Source organism: Aquarana catesbeiana, linkage group LG03, assembly GCF_042186555.1.
Source record: "Aquarana catesbeiana isolate 2022-GZ linkage group LG03, ASM4218655v1, whole genome shotgun sequence".
NCBI classification, from domain to species: Eukaryota; Metazoa; Chordata; class Amphibia; order Anura; family Ranidae; genus Aquarana; species Aquarana catesbeiana.
In genome coordinates this window covers 526,641,635-526,666,344 of record NC_133326.1, presented here as the reverse complement: position 1 = coordinate 526,666,344, position 24,710 = coordinate 526,641,635, and the positions used below count along the sequence as shown (strand labels likewise).

At 44.8% G+C, this 24,710-nt stretch overlaps 1 protein-coding gene across 2 annotated transcripts in view; it reads right to left on the bottom strand.

Moving 5' to 3' along the window:
* FERRY3 (FERRY endosomal RAB5 effector complex subunit 3) overlaps positions 1-24,710 on the bottom strand; it is a 120,870-nt gene that overhangs the window by 19,401 nt on the left and 76,759 nt on the right. The gene's annotated exons all lie outside the window — the stretch shown is intronic.

The window sequence follows — 24,710 nt, the reverse complement described above, 5'->3', positions numbered from 1 at the left end:
AAAAAGAGGAAGGAATGGCCACATAGTGTAAATCCGTAAATATTTGAGAAGATAAGGAGCCTCATCCACAAATACCACAAAATACTTCAAGCTGTCATTAATGTTAAAGGGGGCAATACACGGTATTAAGAACTGGGGTATGTAAACTTTTGATCAGGGTCATTTGGGTAGTTTCTTTTGTCATTATGATTTAAAAAGAGTAAACACAGTTAATTGATAATAAATGGCTTCAGCCAAACACGAACCATGAGTGAAAGAAAAGTTTGTGTTTTATCATTCATATTCTCTGAAAAATGGCCAAGAAATTATAAAATTCTGCCAGGGTATTTAAACTTATGAGCACAACTGTAAAAAGGTCTCCCACTTTCTATCTCCCAGGAGTGCCTAGGCACCCTCACATCAGGAAGTGCATCACCATTTTTCAGAAGGAATTCAAGACAAAAAAGGTACTTTAAGGGTACTGCCTAAGCACAATTATATGATAATTTTCCCTATAACATAATCTTCAAGTTCTGAGTTCAGTTCCACTTTACCAGGCTTGCTGTAACTGCTAAGCATCTGCAATATGAGGTATGGGCCCTGGAAATGGTAATCTGCATTCCACGTTTGACAGGTAGGGTGACCACGTGTCCCGGATTGCCTGGGCCAGTCCCGCATTTTGCAGGTCTGTCCTGGGTCCCGGGCACCTTCATTCTGGGACAATACAGTGGGGATCCGAGCTGTCACTGGAGATTAGGCTGAGGGGCCGCCCCGCCCGCTGTGTGTCAGCCCGCAGTGGAACTGTAACTGACACAGAGTATCTGACAGCCCTGCCCAGGACACGCCCTCCACTAACACCCCCTCTCCCTGGGCGTAGCAGAGCCTCCCTCCCGCTGTATGACACCAGTCACAGCCCACCGCTCTCATCCTCGGCCTGCCAGGCCCCGGTCCCATCCGCGTGTGTGTGTGTGTGTGTGTGTGTGTGTGTAGCACAGCCGAGCCCTCAGTTTCCACGGGGCTTCCTGAAATGGGCGGAGACTACGGGGAAGCAGCTTCCATGTAAGCTGCTGCTGCACCCCTTTTGTTATTTATACACTACACACTTTGTTGACAATTATGTAGCTGAAGATGTGACGCCCCCCGCAACTAGTGAAGAACTACAGGTCTCAGCATGAACCCGTGAAATCTATGGGGTCACACCCTTAGATCTCAGGGGCTCATGCTGGGACTTTTAGTCCTTCACTTTTGGGGGATGTGACCCCCCCCAAAAGTGAAGGACTACAGGTCCCAGCATGAACCCCTCAGAGTTGAAGATGTGACCCCCCCCCAAACATTGGCAAGAAAGGGGCATCATCCTTTTTTTTTTTGAAAGGGGGGGGGTGTGACCCTGAATGGCAGTTTGGAAATGTCGTCACCCTATTGACAGGTGAGTGCTGCTAGCTGTCAGCCCCAGTCCCCACTAATGATCAGCAACTATTTAGCTTGGTTCCTGATAATGCCATCTCCAACACAGAAAGTAAAAAAAAATGTATATATATATATATATATATATATATATATATATATATATATATATATATATATATATATATATATATATAGGTTTTTCACATTTTAATTTTTCAGCCCATAACAATCTGAATTGGGAATTTATTATAACTGTTCCAAAAGAAAACCTTGTGTGTCCCTAAAAACAATCTAAAAATGTTTGTTGTGGTCACAGAGTTATTGTCAAGTTAACCAACGCAAATTACCACTACTAAATTCATTCTGGCCTTATGGACATCAATGGGCTCTGGTGATGAAGGGGTTAAACTGGTTCCGAGAGATCAGCTGATAATTAGTGCTTAGCAGCCATGAGGTTTCTAAAGCAATATGATACAAGCCTTCCATGCTACAAGAGCCAGAAATGAAAAAGCAGTATTTTTTTCACGAAAGTGTGCCCTATCGTCATAATTTATCTGCCTACACGGGACACATGCTTCCACTTCATGCTGTCAACACCGGAGTAGGCGTCTCTGACAGTGGTTTCAGCCCTGTGTTTTGGATAACGATAACAACCGGCATTCTAAAAAGGACACTTTTATGGCTTTTGTCCCACTCTGGTCTCACACTTGTCATGGGTGGAGGTGACCAAGTTCATTCAAGGTTCTGCAAACCATTATTTAATAAGGATGGTTTCACCAGAATATTGAGGGGCTTTACATAGGTAAAAGTAGAGGAATGGTGGGGGTGGTGGCAATAATGAATGGTCAGCTACACAAAGGCATACTTTTTTTTAATAACAAGGTTTTATTTATTTAAGAAAAGGTAAAAGTGCTGTGGCACAGATATTAGCACACATCCATATGCACCAAGAGGGTTTGGGTAGGGGTGGTAAGGGGAAAAGACGGAGTGGGGGGAAAGGAGCAGTGTGGAGATTCCAGTCTGTGTGCCCTTGCCTTTCAGGGGACTAATGGGATGCCAGTCCTTCTCAGTGGCTTCCAAGTGAGAAGTAGCAGCACACTCATGCTAGTAAAAGGGATTTAACCTATTTCTGCAGTCACCTGTACAAGAACTCTACTAAGGCAAGCCATAGATCATTTGATTTTCTTTTCTGCAACCACTGGTGGAAGGAGAGAAAATTGGTCGGTTCCACTATCAATACCATCATTGTTGATGGTGGAATCCTTCCGGCAGTGCTATTGAGTCCTGACGGCGTAAAGCACCCAAAAGGTTCAACAGGCTGGTTGTATCCAACAGTCGATTGATGGATCAACTTAAGTACAACCAGCCTGCCCATAGACAGATCGAATCGCGGCTGGTTCAGCAGGAACCCGCCGAGTTTGGTTGATCTAAAACCGGCTTAAGGCTGGCACACCTATGGTAAAGAGTATGATACTCCATGGTTATCATGTAGTAAAAAGATCATGAAAACGATTTTAAGTACCATAAAGGTAAGCTGCAATTTTTTAAGTGTTCTTGCATAGCAAGACCACTTACTGTTATCTCACATATATATTATTCTTATTATTATAGCCAAATTTACCACCCTAACTCCTCCCACAGTTTTTACACTACATAGACAAGTAATATACCGAAACGTGCGGATTGTTCCTAAATGGTGTGCTATTACTTTGTGGAACGTTTCGCCGAATGGTTCACGAAATATCGTCGTTTTTGCGGCGAAATTGGTCCCATAGGAATGAATGGGGAAACTAGAGTGGGAGATGACAAAAGCTGGAAAATCAGAACATGATTTCTAAACTGCCGCCACTCCCTCATTTTCAAGCCCACCTACACAAATCTTATATCAAAACGTTCAGCTATCCCTGCTGCCACTAAACATGTCCACGGCTAAGCCATAGTCCTGATAGTTTTCACAATATGACCATTTGTTTGCAACTCACGCCGTCCATTGACATTCATTGAAACTACACTCTAGCCCCTTCCAAATTTGAAGGGCAATTTCTAAACTGCGACTGTGCCTTCATTTTTAATATTTCAGAGGAGACATACTATACATCAAAATCTAGGTCTGGGTCTTGTGATTCTCACAATATAAAGATCTTCGCTGTAGGATGTATAGTTTTTAAAATACGGCCATTTGTTTAGAGGTCATTTCAGGAAATTTTAGCCATTAATCAGAGTGTACTGTTAGTGTTTGTTTTGTTGCCATGGATACCAAAGCTTCTGTTATACACAGGGGGGGAAGGTGGCTGGAGCATCTCAGCTCTGATTACAGAGCCCGGGGGAGGGGACAGACACACCATGTACTGATTTATAATAGAGGAATATAATGGGGCAGTTTTGATGGGGTAATTCTGATGGGGCAGTTTTGATGAAGCAGTATTTGGGAAGCATAAACAGGGCATGAGCGTTGCTAGGAAACAGTGGTTGTAAACACAAGATGCTGAGACACTCCAAATGCATGTGACTTCATCTGCTAGACTTGATAATGCTTGTAGACTCCTCCCACAGTTTTCACACTACAGAGACAAATAATATACCGAAACGAGCGGATTGTTCCCGATTGGTGTGTTATTACTTTGTGGAATGTTTTGCCGAATGGTCCACGAAATGACGTTTTTGCGGCGAAATTGGTCCCATAGGAATGAATGGCGAAATGTTCAAAACTAGAGTGGGAAGTGACAAAAGCTGACAACCCCATGATCAGCCAAAACATTATGACCACCCCATGATCAGCCAAAACATTATGACCGCCCCATGTAAAAAAAAAAATATTTTTGAAAAAAGTAAAAAAATTATTTTTGAAAAAAAAATATATTTGAAAAAAAAAAATTATTTTTGAAAAAAAAAAATTACTTTAAAAAAAATAATAATTTCGAAAAAAAAATTATTTTTGAAATAAAAAAAATTCATTTTTGAAAAAAAAAATTACCTTTGAGAAAAAAAATTACTTTTGAAAAAAAAAATCATTTTTGAAGAAAAAAAAATCATTTTTGATTAAAAAAAATTCATTTTTGAAAAAAAAAATTACTTTTGAAAAAAATGTTCAGCTCTTTCAGCGAATGATGGAACTTTTTTACTACTATTTATACTTTTTAAAATATTAAGCTTTTTAACACTTTTCACAGTTACTCAAGCCACTCCACCCCACTCCAGTTACTCCGCCCACTCCAGTTGTAGAGGCAAGAACACTTTCACAATTTCCCCAGAAATTGTACCTTTTCTAGTTTTCTTTTACAGTAAGTATGAAAATACAAAAACTTAAAGTACTGTATATGCCTGGGCTGCCATGTTTACTGCCTAATCAAAGCCAATGGGGCTTTGCTGACCTGCTTTGACGTGTGTTCCAAACGCATGTCAAACTTGGGGAAACAACGCCTGTTGACATGAGCCCTACAGTTACTTTGCAGTAAAGGGCAAGGTCAGCTTATTACATAGCACCTCCTTCCCCTATCAATATTGCTGAATAAAAACAAAAATATCTGTGGGGAAAAAAAAAAAAAAAAAAAAAAGGGTATACAGTACTTACCTTACCCAGGCTTCCACACTAAAGAGGGTACTGCCCAAATGGTACGTCAGCGCTATGCAGGAGAGTCTTCTCATGAGAATTATTAGATTGTAAGCTCTTCTGAGCAGGGCCCTCATAACCTTCTTGTATTTTAATGTACTGTAACTGTATTGTCTCCCTTTTATAATGTAAAGTGCTGCATAAACTGTTGGCCCTATATAAATCCTGAATAAAATTAGTTGGGATCCTCAGGGTGCCCAGGATCTTGCCAGAAGGATCATTTAGTTGCCAATGATGAAAGCTGGAGTAAGGTAGGTATGTTTTGCACATGCATGCGGGGACCCCTGCTACAGTATCACTTTTACTTACCGATTGCCATCCCTCTTTACCCCATGATGGGCCAGTGAAAGGTAAAGCATCTCTTCTCTATCCTATCAGCATGCTTTTTGCAGTGCAACACACCTGCAGTGGGGACGGAAAGTATTCAGACCGCCTTAAATTTTTCACTTTGTTATATTGCAGCTATTTGCTAAAATCATTTAAGTTCATTTTTTTTCCTCATTAATGTACACACAGCACCCCATATTGACAGAAAACAAAGAATTGTTGACATTTTTGCAGATTTATTAAAAAAGAAAAACTGAAATATTACATGGTCCTAAGTATTCAGACCCTTTCCTGTGACACTCATATATTTAACTCAGGTGCTGTCCATTTCTTCTGATCATCCTTGAGGCTGGGTTCACACTGGTGCGACACGACAGCCGTCCTACTTTGGATCCGACTTTGCCCTGCGACATGAAGCCGGCATGTGTCCGACTTTCAATGAACGGGGATCCGACTTGGATCCCCGCCAATGCCGGCACTGTGTTTGGTATGAATCTTTAGGGGGGAACTCCGCGCCAAATTTTAAATAAAAAACCGGCATGGGTTCCCCCTCCAGAGGCATACCAGGCCCTTGGGTCTGGTATGGACCTTGAGGGGAACCCCCTACGCCGAAAAAACGGCGTGGGGGGTCGCCCCCAATCCATACCAGACCCTTATCCGAGCACGCAGCCCGGCCGGACAGGAATGGGGGTGGGGACGAGCGAGCGCCCCCCCCCTCCTGAACCGTACCAGGCCGCATGCCCTCAACATGGGGGGTGGTGCCTTGGGGGAGGGGGGCGCGCTGCGGCCCCCCCACCCCAAAGCACCTTGTCCCCATGTTGATGAGGACAAGGGCCTCTTCCCGACAACCCTGGCCGTTGGTTGTCGGGGTCTGCGGGCGGGGGGCTTATCGGAATCCGGGAGCCCCCTTTAATAAGGGAGCCCCCAGATCCCGGCCCCCCACCCTATGTGAATGAGTATGGGGTACAGCGTACCCCTACCCATTCACCTAGGAAAAAAGTGTCAATTTAAAAAAAAACACTACACAGATTTTTAAAGCATTTTATTAGACAGCTCCGGGGGTCTTCTTCCGACTTCGGGGGTCTCTCCGGTTCTTCTCCACGCTCTCCGGATCTTCTGCCGGGCTCCTCCGCTCTCTTCTGCTCTTTTGCCGCTCTTTTGCTAAAGCGGAGGAGCCTGGTCTTCAATCTTCTGCCTTCTGCCCTCTTCTCCTGATGTTGACACGACGCTCTCCCCGGCTAGAATGCTCTCTGTGCGCTCTGCTCTGACTTATATAGGCGGTGACCCCGCCCCCTTATGCCGTCACAGTCCCTGGGCATGCTGGGACTGTGACGTTTTAGGGGGCGTGGTCATCACCCGATGACCACGCCCCCTTATGCCGTCACAGTCCCAGCATGCCCAGGGACTGTGACGGCATAAGGGGGCGGGGTCACCGCCTATATAAGTCAGAGCAGAGCGCACAGAGAGCATTCTAGCCGGGGAGAGCGTCGTGTCAACATCAGGAGAAGAGGGCAGAAGGCAGAAGATTGAAGACCAGGCTCCTCCGCTTTAGCAAAAGAGCGGCAAAAGAGCAGAAGAGAGCGGAGGAGCCCGGCAGAAGATCCGGAGAGCGTGGAGAAGAACCGGAGAGACCCCCGAAGTCGGAAGAAGACCCCCGGAGCTGTCTAATAAAATGCTTTAAAAATCTGTGTAGTGTTTTTTTTTAAATTGACACTTTTCCTAGGTGAATGGGTAGGGGTACGCTGTACCCCATACTCATTCACATAGGGTGGGGGGCCGGGATCTGGGGGCTCCCTTATTAAAGGGGGCTCCCGGATTCCGATAAGCCCCCCGCCCGCAGACCCCGACAACCAACGGCCAGGGTTGTCGGGAAGAGGCCCTTGTCCTCATCAACATGGGGACAAGGTGCTTTGGGGTGGGGGGGCCGCAGCGCGCCCCCTCCCCCAAAGCACCAACCCCCCATGTTGAGGGCATGCGGCCTGGTACGGTTCAGGAGGGGGGGGGGCGCTCGCTCGCCCCCACCCCCATTCCTGTCCGGCCGGGCTGCGTGCTCGGATAAGGGTCTGGTATGGATTGGGGGCGACCCCCCACGCCGCTTTTTCGGCGTAGGGGGTTCCCCTCAAGTTCCATACCAGACCCAAGGGCCTGGTATGCTCTTGGAGGGGGAACCCATGCCGGATTTTTATCTAAAATTTGGCGCGGAGTTCCCCCTCAAGATGATCTGAGCACAAGTCGCGTGCCGAAGTCGGATCATGCGAGACGGCAATCCGACTTTGATCCGACTTCAATGATAGTCAATAGGCTGAAGTAGGATCAAAGTCGGACCAAAGTAGTACAGGGAGCATTTCTAAAGTCGGAACGACTTGTGTCGGACCAGTTAGGACGGCTCCCATAGGGAAACATTAAATTTCACACGTCATGCGACATGAGCTCCCAATGTCAGAGCGTTTGTCGGACCAGTGTGAACCCAGCCTGAGATGGTTCTACACCTTCATTTGAGTGCAGCTGTATTTGATTATACTGATTGGACTTGATTAGGAAAGCCACACACCTGTCTATATAAGAAAAATCCAAAAAGACAGCGCTAAATAAATGAAAAAACTAATATCTATACACACATAAATATATAAATAGTGATAAAAATCAATCTGGCAAGTGACACAAAGTATTGATATTGTAAATGAAAACAAGATACCAATAATGATAAATGTGAAAATAATAAAAATAGTCCCAAATGAAATCAAGTATCAAGCACCAAATGACAAAAGTGACTGAAAAATAAAATAAGGATGGTCAGAGGAGAAACAGTCCTTGGAGCCAAGACAGATTCAAATGGTGATCATGAATGTTCAACAACCAACACCCAGTGAAAAATCCTCCACCTTAATGAATGCACGCTTACCAGAGGTAAGCTAAAAATCAGCTTATCTGTGAATATCCACTCAGGGGAAACCGGCACCTCCAATCTCCTCACGGGGGAAGGGGCAGACAGGATCTCTCCGTCCGGTGGATTCAATCGACAAGCCGGGGGGACCCAGAGAAATAAAGAATTTTCTCCATAGTGTAAATCAGTTAAACCATTTATTCGAACAAAGGGATATTGCACTTACATTAAAAATCATGGATATAGGCACATAGGAAATAAAACAGCCGGCCGGCCTGCATGCACCGTTCGGGACAAGATAGGATAAAAACGATGACGTCAGCCTTCCAACGTACGTTTCGTCCTATTGGACGTCGTCATGGGAACGGGCGACGCACTGACTCATCCCTATTTGCAGACCTGATGTCGAAACCAAGCCTCGTTCTGAAGCTCGAATGGCGCCACCACAGCATCCTCTTTACAAGCAGGAAGTGTGTAACACATTATTATTATTAGAATGGGCAAAAGATTTACCTTGCCCGGATTTTCAAACCCTCTTAGCGCCAGGAGAATTTAGATAATCTAAGAACCGTAAAAAGTTGATCGAATCTAGAGTTAAATAAAAAATAAAGAATAAATAAAAACAATAAGGGACACATGTAAATGTTCTCATGTGCCATCTAGTGGGGTAATTAGGAACTACACCTAAACTCAGTATCAACAATATAAAAAATATAAAAAATTATTTAGAAAATGGGAAAATCGACAGGTTGTTAATCCGAAATCTGATGAGAACCTATACTCATTTCTCCAATTGTTAGTATGGGTAATATTATAGTTACGCCACCAGAGGTTCAGAGCGAGTTAACAAGGCCAAGGACTGTTTCTCCTCTGACCATCCTTATTTTATTTTTGAGTCACTTTTGTCATTTGGTGCTTGATACTTGATTTCATTTGGGACTATTTTTATTATTTTCACATTTATCATTATTGGTATCTTGTTTTCATTTACAATATCAATACTTTGTGTCACTTGGCAGATTGATTTTTATCACTATTTACATATTTATGTGTGTATAGATATTAGTTTTTTCATTTATTTAGCGCGGTCTTTTTGGATTTTTCTTATATGTATTTGTGCACGCCTCACTTCTAAGACTGCAGCTTCAATTTTTTTTTAGTTTTATATCATTGTCCTGAGAAGCGCTGTAATTTTTGTTGTTTAACCTGTCTATATAAGACCTTACAGCTCACAGTGCATGTCAGAGCAAATGAGAATCATGAGGTCAAAGGAACTGCCTGAAGAGCTCAGAGACAGAATTGTGGCAAGGCACAGATCTGGCCAAGGTTACAAAAAAAAAAAAAAATTCTGCTGCACTTAAGGTTCCTAAGAGCACAGTGGCCTCCATAATCCTTAAATGGAAGACGTTTGGGATGACCAGAACCTTTCCTAGAGCTGGCCGTCCGGCCAAACTGAGCTATCGGGGGAGAAGAGCCTTGGTGAGAGAGGTAAAGAAGAACCCAAAGATCACTGTGGCTGAGCTCCAGAGATGCAGTCGGGAGATGGGAGGAAGTTGTAGAAAGTCAACCATCACTGCAGCCCTCCACCAGTTGGGGCTTTATGGCAGAGTGGCCCAATGGAAGCCTCTCCTCAGTGCAAGACACATGAAAGCCCACATGGAGTTTGCTAAAAAAAAAAACACCTGAAGGACTCCAAGATGGTGAGAAATAAGATTCTCTGGTCTGATGAAACCAAGATAGAACTTTTTGGCCTTAATTCTAAGCGGTGTCTGTGGAGAAAACCAGGCACTGCTCATCACCTGTCCAATACAGTGAAGCATGGTGGTGGCAGCATCACGCTGTGGGGGTGTTTTTCAGCTGCAGGGACAGGACGACTGGTTGCAATCGAGGGAAAGATGAATGCGGCCAAGTACAGGGATATCCTGGACGAAAACCTTCTCCAGAGTGCTCAGGACCTCAGACTGGTTTACCTTCCAATAAGACAATGACCCTAAGCACACAGCTAAAATAACGAAGGAGTGGCTTCACAACAACTCCGTGACTGTTTTTGAATGGCCCAGCCAGAGCCCTGACTTAAACCCAATTGAGCATCTGTGGAGAGACCTAAAAATGGCTGTCCACCAACGTTTACCATCCAACCTGACAGAACTGGAGAGCATCTGCAAGGAGGAATGGCAGAGGATCCCCAAATCCAGGTGTGAAAAACTTGTTGCATCTTTCCCAAAAAGACTCATGGCTGTATTAGATCAAAAGGGTGCTTCTACTTAATACTGAGCAAAGGGTCTAAATACTTAGGACCATGTGATATTTCAGTTTTTCTTTTTTAATAAATCTGCGAAAATGTCAACAATTCTGTGTTTTTATGTCAATATGGGCTGCTGTGTGTACAATAATGAGGAAAAAAATTAAATTAAATGATTTTAATAAATGGCTGCAATATAACAAAGAGTGAAAAATGTAAGGGGGTCTGAATACTTTCCGTCCCCACTGTAATTTGATCCTTGTGCTGCTTTCCCCTCCCTCGATTCTGAGCTCTGCTGTAGAGGAATTGCAAGGGGTAGATACCAGGTGCTTACACTGCTTGCATTTAGAGAGAATACAGGAAATGCTGTATTAATAATTACACTTGTGCATTAATTTATGTATTTATATCTGCCTGGAACTCAGGTGCCATTGCAGCGTGATAAATTGAGCCCATAAGACACTGACCAAGTGTTACTACTTCACTGACTGCACACTTGCTCTTGGTCAGCTGCTTGCTAATATAAGGATTACAGCCCAAAGGCTTGCACCTCTAAAATGAAGACAGCAAATCAGCTTACGCTTCCAGGTATGAGAAAATGGAACATAACAATTTCAGAGAGATGTCAATTAGGCCAGCCTTAGTGTTTCTCACATGACAGGTTTTCTTTAAGACCCTCCCAAAGCTCAGAAACACCGTCTATAAACATGTGCGCATATGAAAGCCATTTATGTTTTGTTTTATTAATAGGGATTACTAAGTAGAAATTCACTGTTCATGTTGACTTCACTCAAAATGCTAATATTTCTGCACTAAATAAAGAAAAGTCCACTATTTTATGAGCCCAACGCCAAGCAAGGGACTGAACACCAAACAGATTTGCAGAAAGGAAGACTGTCTGTGTCCCCCCCTGCAACCATTCATGTGTTACCATTTATCTTCTAAGCTGAAAATGGAAAAGAAACCACTGCACACTGATTGGCTGCTCCAGACAACGCCTCCACTTTCCCTTTTTCAGGTCCTTTATTGTCATTGCCAGATTGCACAATTGCCTCCTCACAACAACGTGTGATTTGGTCAACCTCAGAAATATCGTCTGCGCGCGTCACAAAGTTCACACGACATCTCCTGCAACTGTGCTCCTGAGAGTTTGCGGTCGCAGTGGATGTTCCAAATCAGGGCAGCCAACCGTAAACAGTACTTCAAGGGATTAAAAAAAACCCCTGCCATTAAAACAGAGAGAGAGAGCATCAGGGCATCCTAGTCTGGGTCATGGAGTTCCTCCTTTGCTACGTGCATTGTACACCTCCTACACATGTTCCATACTGAACGCTTTGGCTTCACACCTCTTTTTTTTTTTCTCTTTTTGGCTCGACAGGGAAAATGATTCCAGTTGTGGTGTCAGTGGTCAACAAGGGGGCAATAAATTAAATAGCACAATGCCATATGCTGTTTAGAATGCTAACATTTGCTTTATTACAGCTTGAGCTTTACTTTATTTGCCTGCTCAAATAGTGTACAGACTTAGCTTAGCCATAAAATGGAGCTAGTGCAAGGAACAATTAGGATCAAAATGATCACTTTACCACATTCAGACTGGAAGGATCATGAAACCACAATAGACCCAAGTTTATAAAATGCCATTTTCATGGGAATATTCCTTGTCCTTCGTTTAATAACAGAATGACTAAGAAAATCATGGCTTCATTACGCATATGTTCCCAAATCTAATTATATGGGAACAATTAAGAGAATTTGCTTCTTTTGTTTACGGGAAACTAAAGTTTTTTTTATTTTAGATTTACTGTGTTTTTTTTTGCTTTTTGTTTTTAGATAAACATGTTAATGTGATCAGCTTTAAAGGATAAGTCCACCTTTTGTAACATGTACTCGTATTCACCTTTTGTAACAGGTTACATGTTACACCCTTATTTAGGGTATAATATGTATACAGCACCTACCTGCCCCCTCAATACCCCCTCCTAACAGTGGGTGAGGGATCTTCTTCCCACACCCACTATCGCAATTTAAAAACAGTGCGACGCCCACCCAGCTGCGTTACTAATTCACAGAGATCTGTGAATGAATAAACTACAAGTCCCATCTTCCACTGTGGCAGACAGCTTGCAGGGCTCAATGAACTGCTAGGGAGGTGGTGAACGCTCTTAGTTCATTGACACTTCAGTAACTATCTACCCATAGGGGAGTTATGAGCAGACAGTTGTACTGAGTGTCTGCAGGAGCCTGGCATTGCACCCACGATCCACTGATTGTGGGTGCAATGCTTTGTAAAAAAAAAAAAAATAACAAATTCATATTTTTAACGACAAAATCAAGTGTATTTATATTTTTTTTTTACGAAAGGTGAACTTAGCCTGTAAGAGACCCTGTCACTTTGTCCACTAAAGGCAAAATGATAGGTTCTCTTGTGATAAACAAAAAAGGAAAGATTTCCCCACAGCGGGGTTTTTAGGCAGCACAATAAAGGATATGGTCAATGTTGTATGAAAAAATATAACAATTTTATTGAATAATACACCATCAGAGTTAAAAACAATGAGCTCCAGTGGGAATTAATTAAAAATTGTTGGCTGAACATACATAGGCAGACATTTGTTCATAACAATAATTTGAATCATGAACATTAAACCTGACGCGTTTCAACCCCTATCAATGGGGTCTTCTTCAGAGGATCAGTCTGCTGGGGAGAACACGAAGATAGAGTTGATATACACATATAGGTTCCATTGGTATAAATATAATGTTAACTATATTAACTATGTAATACATCAATGCAGTATAGTTACCAAATAAATGTATGTCCAACGAGAAACACAGATTCCCACATGGAGATCCCTTTAAAAAGATATGTTGCTTTACCCTCTTCCCAAGGGGGAGGATTCCAAACACTTTAAAGTGTGACCTCTCGTAAGCCACGCTGCTTCTCACCATCCTGGTCTGGGTTGGCGGTGGCGGTGGAGGTGTTTGGAATCCTCCCCCTTGGGAAGAGGGTAAAGCAACATATCTTTTTAAAGGGATCTCCATGTGGGAATCTGTGTTTCTCGTTGGACATACATTTATTTGGTAACTATACTGCATTGATGTATTACATAGTTAATATAGTTAACATTATATTTATACCAATGGAACCTATATGTGTACATCAACTCTATCTTCGTGTTCTCCCCAGCAGACTGATCCTCTGAAGAAGACCCCATTGATAGGGGTTGAAATGATTCAAATTATTGTTATGAACAAATGTCTGCCTATGTATGTTCAGCCAACAATTTTTAATTAATTCCCACTGGAGCTCATTGTTTTTAACTCTGATGGTGTATTATTCAATAAAATTGTTATATTTTTTCATACAACATTGACCATATCCTTTATTGTGCTGCCTAAAAACCCCGCTGTGGGGAAATCTTTCCTTTTTTGTTTCAAGTTATAAGGGGTGAGCAGCAATTCCCTTTTCTTCTCTCTAGTGTCCCCTCCATCTCTTGTGATAAACAACCCCCTCTCACCTACTGGCACTCAGTTTCTGCATGCTCCTCCCTGCTTCATCTGATAATGTGTGTTCTTTCTCCCAGGATGCAGTGCTCAGGCTTGATCCTCCAATCACCATGTCCGAACACTGACCAGGAAGAGGAAGATGTTAAAATTCCAATCACCCATAATGACATTGAGGAGTAAAGCTTGTTTAATCTAAGGTGTTTTTAAAGTACAGAAATACCGTATATACTCGAGTAGAAGTTGATCTGAGTATAAGTCGAGGCCCTAATTTACCACCAAAAAAATGGGAAAAAATTATTGACCCGAGTATAAGACGAGGGTGAGAAATGCAGAATCTACTGTAAGTGGAAAAAGAGGGTCAACAATGCCCATCTGCAGCTGTATACCTCCCTGTGTCCTTTGCATGTGTCCTATGCATGTGTCATGTGTCCTGTGTATATGTGCATGTGTCATGTACCTGTGTCTTGTGTATATGTGCATGTGTCATGTACCTGTGTCCTGTGTATACAGTATGTGCATGTGTCATGTACCTGTGTCCTGTACCTGTGCCCTGTGTATATGTGCATGTGTCATGTACCTTTGTATATGTGCATGTGTCATGTACCTGTGTATATATGCATGTGTCCTCTACCTGTGTATATGTGCATGTGTCATGTACATGTGTCATGTGTCCTCTACCTGTGTCCTGTGTATATGTGCATGTGTCATGTACCTGTGTCCTGTGTATATGTGCATGTGTCCCGTACCTGTGCCCTGTGTATATGTGTCATGTACCTGTGTATATGTGCATGTGTCATGTACCTGTGTATATGTGCATGTGTCATGTACCTGTGTATATGTGCATGTGTCATGTACATGTGTCATGTGTCCTCTACCTGTGTCCTGTGTATATGTGCATGTGTCCTGTACCTGTGTCATGTGTATATGTGCATGTGTCATGTGTAGATGTACCTGTGTCCATGTGTCATGTGTATATGTACCTGTGTGCATGTGTCATGTGTATATGGTCCTATGTGTCTGTGTGCATCCTACCTGTGTCCTGTGCATGCCTCCGTGTGCCGCTCTGCACCGATCAGCGTGTGCTATTCCTATTCGCCGGCCATTCATTGTTCAAAAGCCGCACCTCCTCGTCGTCCATGATAGGCAGAAAACTCCATTTCCCAGCAGTCAGCCTATCACGGACATTCTCTCATCCTCATACCACGGACGAGGATGAGAGAATGTCCGCGATAGTCTGTACACTGACTGCCTATCACAGACCTTTAAGCCTCTGACTGTGCATCCTTTGCTCCAAGTTCTGCTAGTCAACGTGGATTTTACCGTCTCTAGGGACGGCAATTCCAACAGATGCGATTTTAAGAGGAGTACTATTGTTACTCAGAGGGATGCCTATTTCCAACTCCCAGAGCGGTCTTCTGATATACCTGTGTTTCTATATAGATTAAGACATCATGCAGCATATATGTCTGCTGGTTGGGTTCTTGATCCACTCCTCCTCCAGACAGGGATTCCTGTCAGGTATACGGAGGGAGTTCTCAGAACCCTACAAGAGATTAGAGCATACTGGTGGTAGGATGCTGGGTAATCCTGGCTTTCCTCTCTTTACCTGTCAGCGTCTCAATACCTGATGATCAGGACCATGATCTCTCCAATCCCTATATTGAGGTGTGCTCAATAGAAATGGCCTCCTGTCCTGAAAGGGTTTTGTTCTCCAATGTTGATCATGCATCCAGCGATTCATGTCTCGCAAACAGGCAGATGAAGCCTTGAGTGCTGACACAGTAATGAATCTGTGCTGCCAAGTTATTGCCAGTGGAACTACCCTGTCGGTAAGTTGTTTTGCCAATAGAAGTCCCCAGTTGGGAAGTTAGTTTAAACATTCTGGTATTCTGGCCAGCTCTTTCATGCCCCTTGGCCTTTTGTCACCTGACAGCAGGCTTTTTAGTCTCAAGTGAGGCTAAACATCTCAGTGGTGTCCTACATCAGGGGGCAGGTCAGAAAATGCAGGGTCAGTCCACTGAGAAGAGGTAGAGATGCCTGTTGTCTGGGTGGAGTAGGATCTTCCTTATCTCTTTTGAGTCTATATGGAAATTCTGGAAAGAATCCATATTCTGTGGCCCAATTGGGCAATAAGTGGTTCCTACATCCAGGTTCCTCCAAGTGGATTTTATCTCGACAAGATTTCAGAGCAATATCTGGTAACAATCTGGAAAGCTTTTCCCTAGGGGCCTGGGCCAAGCCCTGTTATGCAGACGCTGTGTCAGATCAGGAAAGGTCTCACAAGCTATATGCTTTCCAGTTCGATCCATATACAGTTTTTTTTTGGGGGGGGGGGGGTCTGTTGCTAAAGACCGTGGCAATTTTTACAGTAATTCCCTATCAGGCAAACAGCCCTTAGTTCCTGCCTTTGATACCGGGGTATAGGATTGAAGTCCTTTTTCCTTCTGTCGTAGAGAGCAATATTTCCCTTGTTCATCCCTTCCAGTTTCTCCTCCTGGCAGGGAGAGACTGATCAGGCTTGTCTGTTTCTCTAAGCTAATATCTATAAATCCTACAAAAGGATTTGAATAGAGCTTGTTTAGTTTGGACTGCTTTGTTTTCTTTGCTTCAGTCCCCTGGTCAGGTGCATTCCAGGCTTCAACTGATCTTAAAGCTCTCTTAGAGGGCAGATCTCTGCAGTCCCTGTCATAGCCAATGTCTCATGGGTAGACTATCCCTTACTCATCCAGTATTTTGATGGGGGGCTGCATCTGAGACTCAGAGGAGAGCCAAGACTCTCTAGGTGGGGTTTACCACTTGCTCTGGACTTCCTTGCCGGCTCCAGATCTCTTTGCAGTCCAGCTTCGGTAAAGACTGAGCTATGAAGACATGCACTCTAAGGGCTATCTCTTCAGCCAGGAAGTTTGCCAAGATCCAAGCTTTAGGCTAAGGAGAATCCTTTGGCGACTTACAGCTCCATTCTATGATTACAAAGATTTGTTCCTCTTATATGCTGGACCAACAAGTCCATACAAAATAAAATATGGTGCGCTAAATGAAAACAAAGACAAAAAAACAAGACATCAAAGTGAGGCCAAGAGTCACCAATGTGACATGAGACGTGAACAAATTCTTGACTGTTGTGTCACCAACTGCCTCCACCTTGTGCACGAACCACCACCAATGATAAAGATGTGCTCTTACCAGAGAGCATTGACCCCCTATTACGGGAGGTCAACAAGGGCTCTTGTGTATAGGATACTCCAACTCCATTAAGGCATCCACATAGGGTACGCAGGAGATACAGCTCCAAATAGCCAGTTGGAAAAACAACAAATCCTCTCAAACCAATCGTAGCACCAAATAGCGTACCAGGATTGAAGAAATATTAGGCATATCTGTAATAAAAACTTCCTTCTCAAGGAGTGCCTGCTGTCCGTGACTCTTGGACTCACTTTGATATTTTGTTTTCATTTAGCGCAACACATTTTATTTTGTATTCTGTTTTGTGTAATATCTCACTAGAGTGGAGCAGCTGTATTTTTGATCACCATTTGTCACAAGCGCAGTTAATGTTTTGTTTTTCATAACTGGTTCCATGCCATGGATATTGGGATACTTCGAGCATGCTCTCAAGCTACAGCTCTGCTCAGAGTCTAAGAACATATTTCCGACTCTCTCTAGCAGAACCAGCGGGACGGGGATATCATCCAGAATCCAGATGGGTCATTCCAGCTAGCGATTAGGCTTATAAAGCTTAGGGCTTGGTTCCTACAGAAGCAGTCACCACACACTCATCCAGGAGTGTGTAGGCTTCGTGGGCTCCCTGTGAAAGGGTGCCAGGAATAGTGGTAGGAGGATGACATGTCTTCCATTAAAGCTGTTCTGGCTCATTGTGGGGTGTAGCTAACTGCCTTATGCTGTTATAATCTATCCATAGGGTTACTGTTGGCTAGGATTGAAAACCTACTTTTCCGACATCCCACCCTTGTTTTTTGGACTAGTTAGTTCTCAAACGTATGCTGCTATGGAAGTCTGTCAGGAAAACTGAAAATTTACTATCAAATACTTTTCCTTTCCCGATGCACTCCATGGCAGCAGGAGTTCTCTCCCAGAGTCATGAGTAGGCTAGTTACGGAACGTGGCCTCTAGCTCAGCCTGAAAATTTATGGGAGTGGGGTCCTATGGGGTAGGAGTGAGGGCTACCCAAACGTATGCTGCGATGGAGTCCATCAGGAAAGAAAAGTTATGGTAAGTATTTGATAGTAAATTTTCCATTTTATACACACACACGCTATAAAGGCAGTCATTAAATGAGTTGTATACCCTCGCATCCTATGCATTAAGGTGAAAAAACTTCTGTCACTGACCGGCCTCCCAGCGCCCGTGTGGCCAAGTCTGGCATTCTGCATTTATGGACGCAAATGCTGGACTCAGGAGCGCGCCCGCAAAGGTAACCACCTGGGAGAGCGCTTCTCCTAGGGGGTTATACTATGCGGGGAGGAGCTACCAGCACTGCCAGGGGACCCCAGAAGTCGAGGATAGGGGCCACTCTGTGCAAAACAAACTGCACAGTGGAGGAAAGTATGACATGATTGTTATTTAAAAACAAAAAACAAAGCCTTACAATCACTTTAAAACGTGCAATCCGGTAGGGAGGTGGCTTCTTCACTGAGGCATAGACAGAAATGTGATTTCGGTCTATAGCTGGACTACTTACGCCCTCCAGTGCTCCCGCCCCCCCTCCAACTGCCCCCTTCCGCCCTGCTGTATTTTTTTTTGGTCACGTAGCAGACAGGGTTCTTTCAAATCTTTTCGAGTGGCAGTACTCTGTTATGCAGAGTGTGGTGTTGATGTGATGATGCCAGAGCAGCTATCCGCATCATTTTATGTGAATTAAGAGCACTGCATTCACAGACTGTCCTCAGTCTTCCAGGTTTGAATAACGCTGGGAAACCATCAACCCAGGAGATCGAGGACATCTAGTAGTCAAAATTAAAGTGGATGTAAACCCAATGTCATCCTTTCTAAACTACTGCCATAGGGGTTATCTATAAGGATATACATGCCTCCTGCATGTATCTTTACCTGTCAAATGTCTCCCCTCTGTCTGTTATGAGAGCAGAAAATCTGCATATTCTGTGGGTGGGTCTGTTGTCTGGAGCTCGGTGGGTGGAGTTGTGATGTCAGTAGACTCCCCGCCCACCTCTACACCTCTACACTCCCCTTGTCAATATGCATTTTCTCCTGTGTATTTCTAACACTGAACTTCTGCTATGATCTCTAACATCCAGTGAAAAGACAGGAAAGTAACCACATGACTTCAGCATGCTAAATCAAGCTGAGGTTTCTTCAGAGCTGCTGAAGAAAGGAGCGGGAGGGAATTAAAAAATAATGCATGTGTCTTAGGCTGGTGCACGAGATATGTAAATCACCTGTCACTCACAGCAAGGGGGAGGATTTGACAAAGATTTTCTCAGTTTGTCAAGATTTATCTCACTGAACAATAAAAATAGGATTTTTTAAAACAGCTTACCTGTAAAATCCTTTTCTTTCGAAGGACATCACAGGACACAGAGCCACAGTAATTACTGATGGGTTATATAGGTATCACTGGTGATTGGACACTGGCACACACTATCAGGAAGTTCAACCCCCTATATAATCCCTCCCCCTTGCAGGGATACCTCAGTTTTGTAGCCAAGCAATATAGTGTATTAGAAGAGGGGCGGGACCGCTGTGTCCCGTGATGTCCTTCGAAAGAAAAGGATTTTACAGGTAAGCGGTTTTAAAAAATCCTATTTTCTTTCTCGAACATCACGGGACACAGAGCCACAGTAATTACTGATGGGATGTCCCAGAGCAATGCTACCTGAGGGGGGGAACCACGACCAAGTAGGGTGCAATCAGACCTGAGGACCCTGTACCGCTGCCTGCAGCACACTACGCCCAAAGGCGATATCTTCATGCCTTCTCACATCCACCTGATAGAATCTGGTGAATGTAAGAACTGAAGACCAGGTTGCGGCCTTGCAGATTTGAGCCATAGAGGCCTGGTGATGCACTGTCCAAGAAGCACCAATAGCCCTTGTGGAATGTGCCCTGATCTGAAACGGAGGAATCTTCTGTCTCAAACCGTAAGCTTGAATGATCAACTGTCGAATCCATTTAGAAATGGTAGCTTTTGACGCTGCCTGTCCTCTATTGGGACCCTCTGGCAGCACAAACAAAACATCCGTCTTGCGGATCTGAGCAGTTGCCCCTAGATAGGCCTTAACTGCTCTTACTACATCCAACGAATGTAGAGATCTCTCTTCCGGAGAACAGGGATCTGGAAAAAAGGAAGGTAGAACAATGTCTTGGTTTAAATGAAAATCAGAAACCACCTTCGGTAAAAAACTAGGATGAGGGCGTAGTACCACTCTATCCTTGTGTATAATCAAATAAGGCTCCTTACAGGAAAGAGCTGCTAATTCTGATACTCTTCTAGCAGAAGAGATGGCCACCAGAAAAATTAATTTCCTTGTCAACAAGACCAAAGGAATCTGACTTATTGGTTCAAAAGGCTGTTTCTGTAACACAGCCAGGACCAAATTCAAGTCCCAGGGGTTTAGGGGCGCTTTAACCGGAGGATTAAGACGCATCACCCAGTGCATAAAGTTTCGGACCAAAGAATGCGAAGCAAGTGGCCGCTGAAATAATACTGATAAAGCAGAGACCTGGCCCTTGATGGTACTCAAGGCCAGCTTCATCTCTAATCCCATCTGTAGAAAATCAAGGATTCTACCTATGACATATTTCCTGGGATGCCAACCTCTGGATTCACACCAGGTTATATAAGCCTTCCAGACTCTATGATAAATCATCCTGGAAGCTGGCTTCCTTGCATTAATCAAGGTAGATATGACAGGACCTGAGAGCCCACGACTCTTCAGAACGTGGGTCTCAATAGCCAAACCGTCAAATTTAGCGTTTGTAAGGCAGGATGGAACACTGGACCTTGAGATAACAGGTCTGGGCGTTCCGGTAGTGTCCACGGGGAACCTACCGTCATCCTTACTATTTCTGCATACCAAGTCCTTCTGGGCCAAGCGGGGGCCACCAGAAGTACCGACTTCCTTTCCTGCCTGATCCTGCAAAGGAGTCGTGGTAGTAGCAGAATAGGCGGGAATGCGTAAATCAGTGAGAACCGATGCCACGGAATCACCAACGCATCCGTCCCGCATGCAAGAGGATCTTTTGTCCTTGCCATAAATCTGACTCTTTTTGTTGAATCGGGATGCAAAGAGATCTACATCTGGAACCCCCCATCTTTGGCATATGGCCCAAAAGACGTCGGGATGCAGAGACCATTCCCCTGGAAGTAACTGCTGGCGACTTAGATAGTCCGCCTGCCAATTCTCTATTCCCGGGATGAAAACTGCCGATATGCATGGCACATGCATCTCTGCCCAGACTAAGATCTGGTTCACCTCTTTTTGAGCAGCTCGGCTCCGGGTGCCTCCCTGATGATTGACATAAGCCACTGCTGTGGCATTGTCGGACTGGATCCTGACCGGACAACCCTGTAGCCTGATAGTCCAGGCCTTTAGAGCTAGATGTATCGCCCGGATCTCCAGAATGTTGATGGGTAAGGTCCTCTCTGTCTTGGACCATACCCCTTGGACCGCAGCCTGTTCCAGAACTGCTCCCCAACCTGACAGACTGGCATCTGTTGTTACCACCGTCCAGGTAACCGGTAGAAAGGATTTCCCCTTCTGCAGGTTTTCGGGTATGAGCCACCAATTGAGGCTCTGACGCACCGCATGCGACAGGTGCATCGGAAAGTCTAATGCCTGAACCTTCTTGTTCCAGGTCGACAGAATACTGTGTTGCAGCATTCTTGAGTGAAACTGAGCATAGGGAACTGTTTCGAATGAAGACACCATCTTCCCTAGTAGCCTCATACAAAGGCGGACTGAGGGACCCTTCTTGGTCCTTACTGTCAGAATCAGCTCTCTCAAAGCAGTGATCTTTGCCTGGGGTAGAAATATTTTCTCCTGGCTTGTATCTATAATCAGACCTAAATACTCCAGTCTTCTTACTGGTTTTAGGAAAGACTTTTCTAAGTTGAGGATCCAACCCAGGTGTTCTAGATACCTGACCGTGGTCCTCAAGTTTCCATTCAAAGAGGCTACCGACCGGTCTATCAAGAGCAGGTCGTCTAGGTATGCTATGACAGCTATACCCTGAGCCCTTAATCTGGCCAGAGGAGGAGCCAAGATCTTTGTGAACACTCGAGGTGCAGTGGCTATCCCGAAAGGCAGAGCCACAAACTGGAAATGGCGCCCTCCTACCTCGAAGCGCAGAAACTTCTGACGAGCAGGAAAAATGGGCACATGCAGATATGCATCTCTGATGTCTATTGATGCCAGAAATTCTCCTCCCTGCAGGGTGGGAACTACTGTTCGAATTGATTCCATGCGGAAGGATTGAATCCTTAGGAATCGGTTCAGATCCCTTAAGTCCAGAATGGGCCTGACATCCCCATTTGGCTTTTGGACCGTAAAAAGGTTGGAATAGAAGCCCAATCCCTGGTCCTTTGCGGGAACTATCATAATGACCTCCTGCGACAAAAGTCGCTCTAACGCTAGAAGGAGCGACTGCTTCTTCTCTGGGTCTCTGGGAACATTTGATCTGAGGAACCGAGGGGAAGGGAATTCCTGAAACTCCAGCTTGTACCCTAAGGTTACCGTGGAGATTACCCATCTGTCCTGGAAGTCCTCCTGCCAGAGCTCTGAGAACTGTCGCAGTCTTCCCCCACTCGAGTGAGCGGGGGCGCCCCCTCATGCAGAGGTCTTAGTGTTTTGCCTAGTAGGCTTCTTTCCCCAGGACTTCTTTTGTCCCTGGGATTGACTCTTGTCTCTGGACCCCAATGGAGGCGGCCATCGAGACTGCCTGGAGGCTGAAGCCCCCGGCGCTGGGGAAAGAGTCCGTTTGAAAGAGGGACGCTTACTCTTCTTCTTGACAGGTAAGAGAGTGCTTTTCCCACAAGAGATTCTCTTGATATAGTTATCCAAGTCCTCTCCAAACAACCTTGCACCACGAAATGGAAACCCAGCCAGTAGCTTCTTACATGGTGCTTCTGCTGACCAATTTTCCAACCATAGGATTCTACGTATATGCACCAACCCCAGTGAAAGACGGGAGGTTTGCACGATAGAATCTCTAATGTCATCAACCACAAAGCATAAGGCCGCTGGAAGGTTAGCAAACCCCTGGGCCTGCTGTTCAGGTAATACTTTGATGACCTGCTTAACATGGTCTCTTAAGTATTGACAGACTCCAATCGCTGCTACTGCAGGTTGGGCCACTGATCCTGCTAAGGAGAAAACATCCTTCAATAGGGATTCCATCCTTTTATCTACAGGATCCCTGAGCATCTGAGCATTGTCTACAGGACAAGTCAGGCTATTATTTACGGAGGAAATGGTGGCATCAATAGCCGGTATTCCCCACATTTTAATAAACTTTTCTTCCATCGGATAAAGTGTTGAAAACTTTCTCGGCGGAAAAAAACGTTTGTCTGGGTGATCCCACTCAGAATAAATGAGCTTTTCAAGTAAAGTATGAACAGGAAAAGCATGTGCTGCTTGGAAAGGTTTCAGTGACCCCAAAGCAGAAGAGGATTCTTTAGCAGTTTCAGGTATGGGCAACTTAAATGTGGAGCGGACCAATCCAGTGAGGATCTGCACTAAGACTTTCTCCTCTTGGGAAGTCGCAGAGGGTCCCTCTCCACCTGATTCCCCCGAGGAGGAATCATCTGTCCCATCCTGAACCTCTGAAAGGGATTCATCTCCTTTATCCCAGAGCTCCTCTGTCTGAGGGTCTTGTGGAACAGAGGAAAGCCTAGTGCGTTTTCTTCCACTGAGTGAAGACGTAATCACGGCCATTAATCTTTCCTCTAGACCATTAATTGTTGAGGAAAAAACCTCTTGTGTAATATATACAGGGGCTGAAGTGCCAGAAGCAGGTGTAGCCCCTGACCCCGATGGCTCTCCCCGGCTAGCCGTCCCTGGCCCATCTTTAGGGGGGGAGGATGCTGCCGACAGGGGGCCCTCAGAACCTGAACGAGATCCCCTAGTGTCTCTGGTTCCTGGGGTGCTTGAACCTCTTCTACCCATAGTGCAAAGCAACAAGGTGTGAGGTATACAAATGAACACTGCCCGCTGAGCGATGTAGTCTGGCTAAAAGCCTTGCTACCCAATGCTCAGTCTGGTGTTACTTCAGTAAATGCTGCCTAGGAGAATGCCTGTGTCCCACCTTACATGCGACTGTCAGCTCGGTGTCTCTCAGAAGGCTGAGTGCACCTGTACAGAGTGCCTTTAATAGCCTGCAGCTGGCCTGAGTGGGAGTCTAAGCACTCTGTGCTGACGTCCCGCCCCCCTCCTCTACCGCCCCCCCCCTCGAGTTTTGAAAAAAACGAGCGCTTCCCGCACTGCCGACTCTCCTGTCATGCTTCTGGAGAAAGGCTGGGGATGGATAGTGGGGAGGGAGGGAGGCTGGTAACAAGATCTGCCTGAACGGCTATCTTCAGAGATGGTGGCCATTAGGCCGCAGAGCCCGGGTGGTATAACCACTTTCTAGACCCCTGTGGCCCCTCTCTAGCCTGGGGGGGGAACATTCAAACATGGGAAATCCCCCCTTCCACCTTACCTGTTTGCAGCCTGCTTGAGACGCTGGGACATAATCAGCGATGAAAACACCTGAGACAGACAGTCAGCATGTGCAGG